At 32.2% G+C, this 6,000-nt stretch overlaps 1 long non-coding RNA gene across 1 annotated transcript; it reads left to right on the forward strand.

Moving 5' to 3' along the window:
- The first annotated feature begins 1,285 nt into the window (after positions 1 to 1,285).
- LOC147837858 (uncharacterized) lies at positions 1,286 to 3,009 on the forward strand. The gene is made up of 2 exons (XR_015526606.1): positions 1,286 to 1,497; positions 2,610 to 3,009. It is a non-coding gene; the product is annotated as an uncharacterized LOC147837858 (long non-coding RNA).
- Positions 3,010 to 6,000: the final 2,991 nt, after the last annotated feature.

The raw sequence follows: 6,000 nt of genomic DNA on the forward strand, positions 1-6,000 counted from the left end.
GGGACCACCGTTCCATGTTGTTGGGACACAGTGTTACAATGCATGCTGCTCAGCTAATGGTTACGTTTGTAATATTTATAATATTTGCTAATTAAAAACCACCTAATGTGATTTTTAAACTCTGAATCTGTCTTATTTTCGAGGTTGTCTCTGTCCTCCGGTGGTCACATTTTTACTATGACTGCATACAATAAAGCAGCCTCCATTGGGATGGAACCTGTCAACATTGGGATGTGAAAAGGGATATGCCCACCATAATAAGGGATTCCCCTGACCCCTCCTTCAAAAAAATCCTCAAATTACTAAATATGCTCTTTTGGAGCTGTTTCATTGTAAATAAACAGTTAAATGGTCAGTAACAAGTTTTTTTTTTAATATTATTATTACTATTACTATTATTATTTACAAAAAACAAAATAAGTAGTATACATTAGCAGCAAATAAATTAGCAAACAGTTTAGCTTATTAAAATGAATAGCTATTATAATGAAATAGAATCAAGCTATCAAATCTCATTAATATTTTCTTCACTGTATAACTTACACATTCTGATTAGAAGCAAAGAGTAGCATGAATGCAATGAATTAATTTTTTGATTTCGAAATCAATGATTTTTTTTTCATTATTTCATTGCATTAAACAAGTGTCACTTTAAAAATGCACACATCTAACATTACAATGAAAGTTTTCGATTGCTTTCCCAACTTTATGCTCATTTACGATAAAATAAGTTGTGTTTGAAAAAAAAACCCCACCAAGATCGATTTTTATGAATAATTAGGTGTATATGACTGTTTAAAAACTCACCCAAAACCCAGACCTTTGCTCCGCTTCAAATCAATAGTAAAAAATCCGTTGGGGAAACAGCATCTACTTATCACTATGGAGCGCATCAGCTGACAGTCATGCACCGGTATATGACTCTTTTAATTATTGCATGTGAAGGGGAGATAGCACCTGTAATAAAAAAGAGAGAGAGAAACCCGCCGTTTTATATTTATTTCAAAGTGTTTTCATGCCTAAACAAAGTGAAAGCACAGAACAGGGGTGCGTTTCCCAAAACCATTGTTAGCCAACTAAGGTCCCAAGTTTCGTCGTCACAAACATAGTTTGTTAATTCATTTAAAACACTAACATTCAAAGTTGAATATTGAAATATGAAAAATAAAAATGCATTAACGTTATCTCTCTTAGGTGTAATTTGCTTTCAAACTATTTTTACAGTTCAGTTTTAGCAATCTATATGTTTACAATGGGCTATATGCACGCATTACTTCCGCGTTTTGTCTAAGGCCGCGGTCCAGCTTCCGGTCTGGGTGATTTTAAGCAAAGGTAAACAGTATTATGGCAGAGTCGTCAATATTTACTCGCTGTTTGCGAGTAAATTATGGTCAACGATGTGCAAATGCTTGTCCGGATGTGCTCTACAACACCGCAGAGCAAAGCTTGAGAAGGGTTTCAAGTTGTATGCATCTTCCTACCTGTGCAATTATGAAGGTAAGTTCAGCTAGCCTGAAGGCTAACTTTAGCGTTAATACTCTTACGATCCGTCCATCTGCAGCTTTATCACGTAAGTAAAAATAATCATATGTGTATGTAATTCTGTCTCAAAGTGTCAGGTAAAAACAGGGCAGGAATAAGATCTCAGTTAGAGCTCATTACTACCGATAGATCTATGAAGAAATCGGAGTCTCCTCACCAGCTGAGAGTAGGACAGCATACATGTGAAATTCTGTCCCATTCATACTTTTACTGTTCTAAAGTGACCACCACTGTTCAGTTCGGATAATTACAGAAACAAAGATGCTGTCTTAGCTTGTAAGCATGATTATTGAGCAAGATATATTAGGAATAAAATAATACAATGCCGTTCCATCCACAACAGACAAATAGCACTGTGTCAATGCTGAGATTTATTGCTGAAACATTGGAGATGACAGATGCAGTGTAACAGTGTAGATAGCATGCTTTCTATTTAGTCGATAACACTGTAATTAAATGGGAGGGTGACCCAAAACAATGAGGTGTCATTAGTTAATTTCACATCAACAATTTGTCTATTTCAATATTTATTAGTTTTTTACATTAATGAACAAATGCTTATTCATTGTGCTTGTTAACTCACAATGTAATAGCTAATGTTAACAAGCATGACTTTGGATTTTTATTCATTAGTAAATTAGTTTAACAATGTTAACTATTAAATATTAAATAGTTATTTAAATAGTGAGCAAATACATTAATTAATGAAACCTTATTTTAAAGTGTGACTAAAGGGAGCTACTTTTAAATAATTTAAATTAATTATTTACTGTGTAGTTTAATCTGATGATATTGCTGCAGATGCCTTTAAAAAGAAGATATTTTGAAGAAAGCTGAAAACCTGTAACCATTGACTTCCATAGTATGAAAAAGAACTACTATGAATATCAGTGGTTGCAAGTTTCCAGCTTTCTTCAAAGTATTTTTGTTTGTGTTAAACATCAGAAAGAAACTCAAACAGGTTGGGAACAAGTGAAGGATGAGGAAATAGAATTTTCAGTTTTGAGTGAACTGCCTTTAATGACTCTCTTTAAAAACCTATTAATATTCTTGTTTCTGTTTTCTAGGTAACATTATGAGATTCAGAGCTAGAAAATTTTATGTGTTACTTCATCCTGGAGCGGACATCCGTCAGAAGATCCATGCCATCGTCTGCTAGTTTATAGCTCCTGCTCTTGTGTGGCTGAGAGTGGGATATGCAAATATTTGGTTGCTTTGCTTTTCCAGACAGCCCATTACTCTGAAATGTGTAATGTGTGTTGTCACATGAACAATTGTTTGGAATGGATCAATTATGTGTTAAGTTCCATGAAACAGAGGGGTGATTTTATTTATTTATTTAATACGTATCAGCCCAAATACCTCTCTATGCACAAGTTACAGAAGAAGCACCTGATTCAAGAAAACAACTGATTCAATGTCATTTTTTTCTGTTCATCTGAATAAAATATTTTTTTCAAAATGTTACATTTTTTTGACAATTTTTATTTCAAATTACATACAGTGAATTATATTTTATATGTACAGTGAATAAAATAAAGGTCTTTATTCTGAATTAAAAAATTGCACTTAGAAAGTAGCTTAAGAAATGTTTATGTATATTAATGTTCATTTTTTTTTACTTCAAAGGCAATGAAAATAACTATTATTTGCCATAAAAGCTCCTTTCTTTAAATGTCTGCATCCGGTTGGCACTCGAGCCTCGATCAGTTTTCTAGACTGAAATTGTCAGCTACACTCTTGTTTTTTTCTGTTTCTGTAAAATTCTCACGTTTAATATCAACAACCCACCTCTTCTGCACGACTTTGTCTTTTGGAAACGTGTGGAAACTAAGGTAAGAGTTCAATTTTTGACGCTGTGCATTGCTGAACACAGCAGTGGTATCTACAAGTACTGTTCTCACGTCTTTGAAATGACACTTTTAAACGTTTAGATGTCATATTTATGTAGCTGACATAAACATATATAAGTGGGCTATAATGGCATAAAACATTAAGACAACTGTCCAAAACATTACTCGTTTTTATCAGTAGCGCTCCTGTTGTAGCACTGTACTGTACGATCGGCGGAAGTAGGCTCGGGGTCTTAAATTTTACCGGAAATGCGTCACGCGCCGCCGTGCATAGAGCCCATTGTGCTCCCATCACAGTGCACTTTGAAAACATTGAAGTCATTTTGAACACAGCCTCATGGCGAAAGCTATAGGTGACCTATTATTTAAAAGCGGAATTTATGTTACGTCTCAAAAGCTTGTGAAAATAAAAAAGTATGCGTTAATTCTTTTCATTTATAGAAGGCTATTTATTAAGTATCCTGTATATGACAGGGGCCTGCTGGTTAGAACCTTTTGCTGTGGTTTACAAGTGTCAAATTGTAAAAGTAGACTTTAAAAAAACAATAAATAAATAAACAATATCCTACTTAATAATAATAATAATAATAATAATAATAATATTAATAATAAATTATCATCAACATCAATTAATAATATTATTAAAGTATGATTTTTCCATTTCTAATACATAATAATTATAAAATTTTATTTCTTGATAAATCGCCTCTTTATTTATTTATTTATTTATGTGATTTATATCTGATATTAGAATAAATGTTAGCTTTTGTAAGTGATTTTATGTTTAAGAATAGAGTATGTCATTCTCAATAATATTTGTAAAGAAAACAAAGGCCCTATATGTGCCATATATTTCAATTAATATGGAAAGCGAGTGCATGTTTTTATCAAATCTGTTATTGGATTTTATTTTAAATGCATGTTTGTGTAAAACAATATAATTTGCTCAAAGAAAGTATGGGGTTCTTCTCTAAAGAAGTTGTTACTTCACCCAGTTTAGAGCATCATTATGGGTGTTTTACGTTATAACTTACATGGTTCAAGCAATGGATCTGCGACAGAGAAACTATGAGTTTTGGGGAAACATTAGTCACTACATCATTCTTTTCCCAAACAATGCATCATACTATATTAGTTCAGCTGCAAGTTACGCATTATTTAGGAAACGTACCCCAGACTTGCATTTAAGAGCAAGAGGCGGCCCCTGGTGGTTCGGCGGTATGGGTAGCTTATAGGGAGTCTCAGCTCTTTAATGTTTATTTGCCACCCTTCAGAGAAAGACTGTAAAAACGGAAGAAATATGGGAAAATACCTTTACGGGAGGATAATGGGATAGAACTGTAAAATACGGGAGTATCCCAGGAAAAACGGGAGGGTTGACAGGTATTATTCCAACACGGGGTGCACATTTTCGAAGCAGAAAAACTGACTCTAGCATTTTGTCTGTGCATTCATCATGTTTCTTAAACATTTGCAGACATGTGTCATTTTTATGCCCAACTGTGGGTGAGTAAAAAAGGTGAGTACACCACATTTAAATAAAACTTTCCATGTGCTGTTATGGAAAACTGTGTACCTGAATGACTAATTCTTAATACAACTAAACAGAGAAAACTGGTATTGTGACATAAGTTAAAGGAAAACATTGATGATATGATTTAGTCAACGCAATCTCAAGGCATTTTGTAACTTTTGATTTAGTGACTAATTCGTATGAATTTGTACAATCTAATTCGTACAATTTAGTACGATTTGCTCATCACCCAATGATGATTAGGGTTAGGGGTGGGGTTGAATGCCACGCCTCTATTTTAAAATCGTACCTTTTCCTACAACTGAACTCGTACAAATTATTTCAGAATATACTGTTCATTTTCAAAAATGTCTAGCTATACAAAGTTAGTAAGTACAATTTATTTTAATTATGCATAACAGCAGCCAGCCTAGTAATTAAATAAATGAAATTATAATATGTTGGTCACAATAAGGTAAGAATATCTGACATGTTGAATTAATTAAAAATTATGAAATCAAAAGATAATTCAATTTAATGAATCGACAATTTTAAACCAATTTTGTCATTTATAATTTATTCACTCCATGTTTTTCACAATACATGTCTTATATATATATATATATATATATATATATATATATATATATATATATATATATATATATATATATATATATATATATATACTTTATATATATTCTTTAAATAAAAAAGCATATATATATATATATATATATATATATATATATATATATATATATATATATATATATATATATATATATAATTAAGTTGTTTTGAACCCCATTGGCTTTTTTTTTTCAAAAAGTTTAAACATTTTATTGTTCTGCGAAAAATGTGAATGTTGAAGGTGAGAATACAGTACATAAATAAATTAAAGGTGAGATGTTTATTCATATATGTTTGTAGATGTTTGATATTCAGTCATTAATTTTCCTTCGACTTAGTCCCTTTATTTATTAGGGGTCGCCACAGCGCAATTATCCGCCATCTTATCCAGCATATGTTTTACAAAGCAGATGCCCTTCCTGCTGCAATCCAGCACTGAGAAACACCCATACATACACT

This window comes from Danio rerio, chromosome 25 (genome assembly GCF_052040795.2).
Source record: "Danio rerio strain M-AB ecotype USA chromosome 25, GRCz13ab, whole genome shotgun sequence".
In the NCBI taxonomy this organism is placed as follows: Eukaryota; Metazoa; Chordata; class Actinopteri; order Cypriniformes; family Danionidae; genus Danio; species Danio rerio.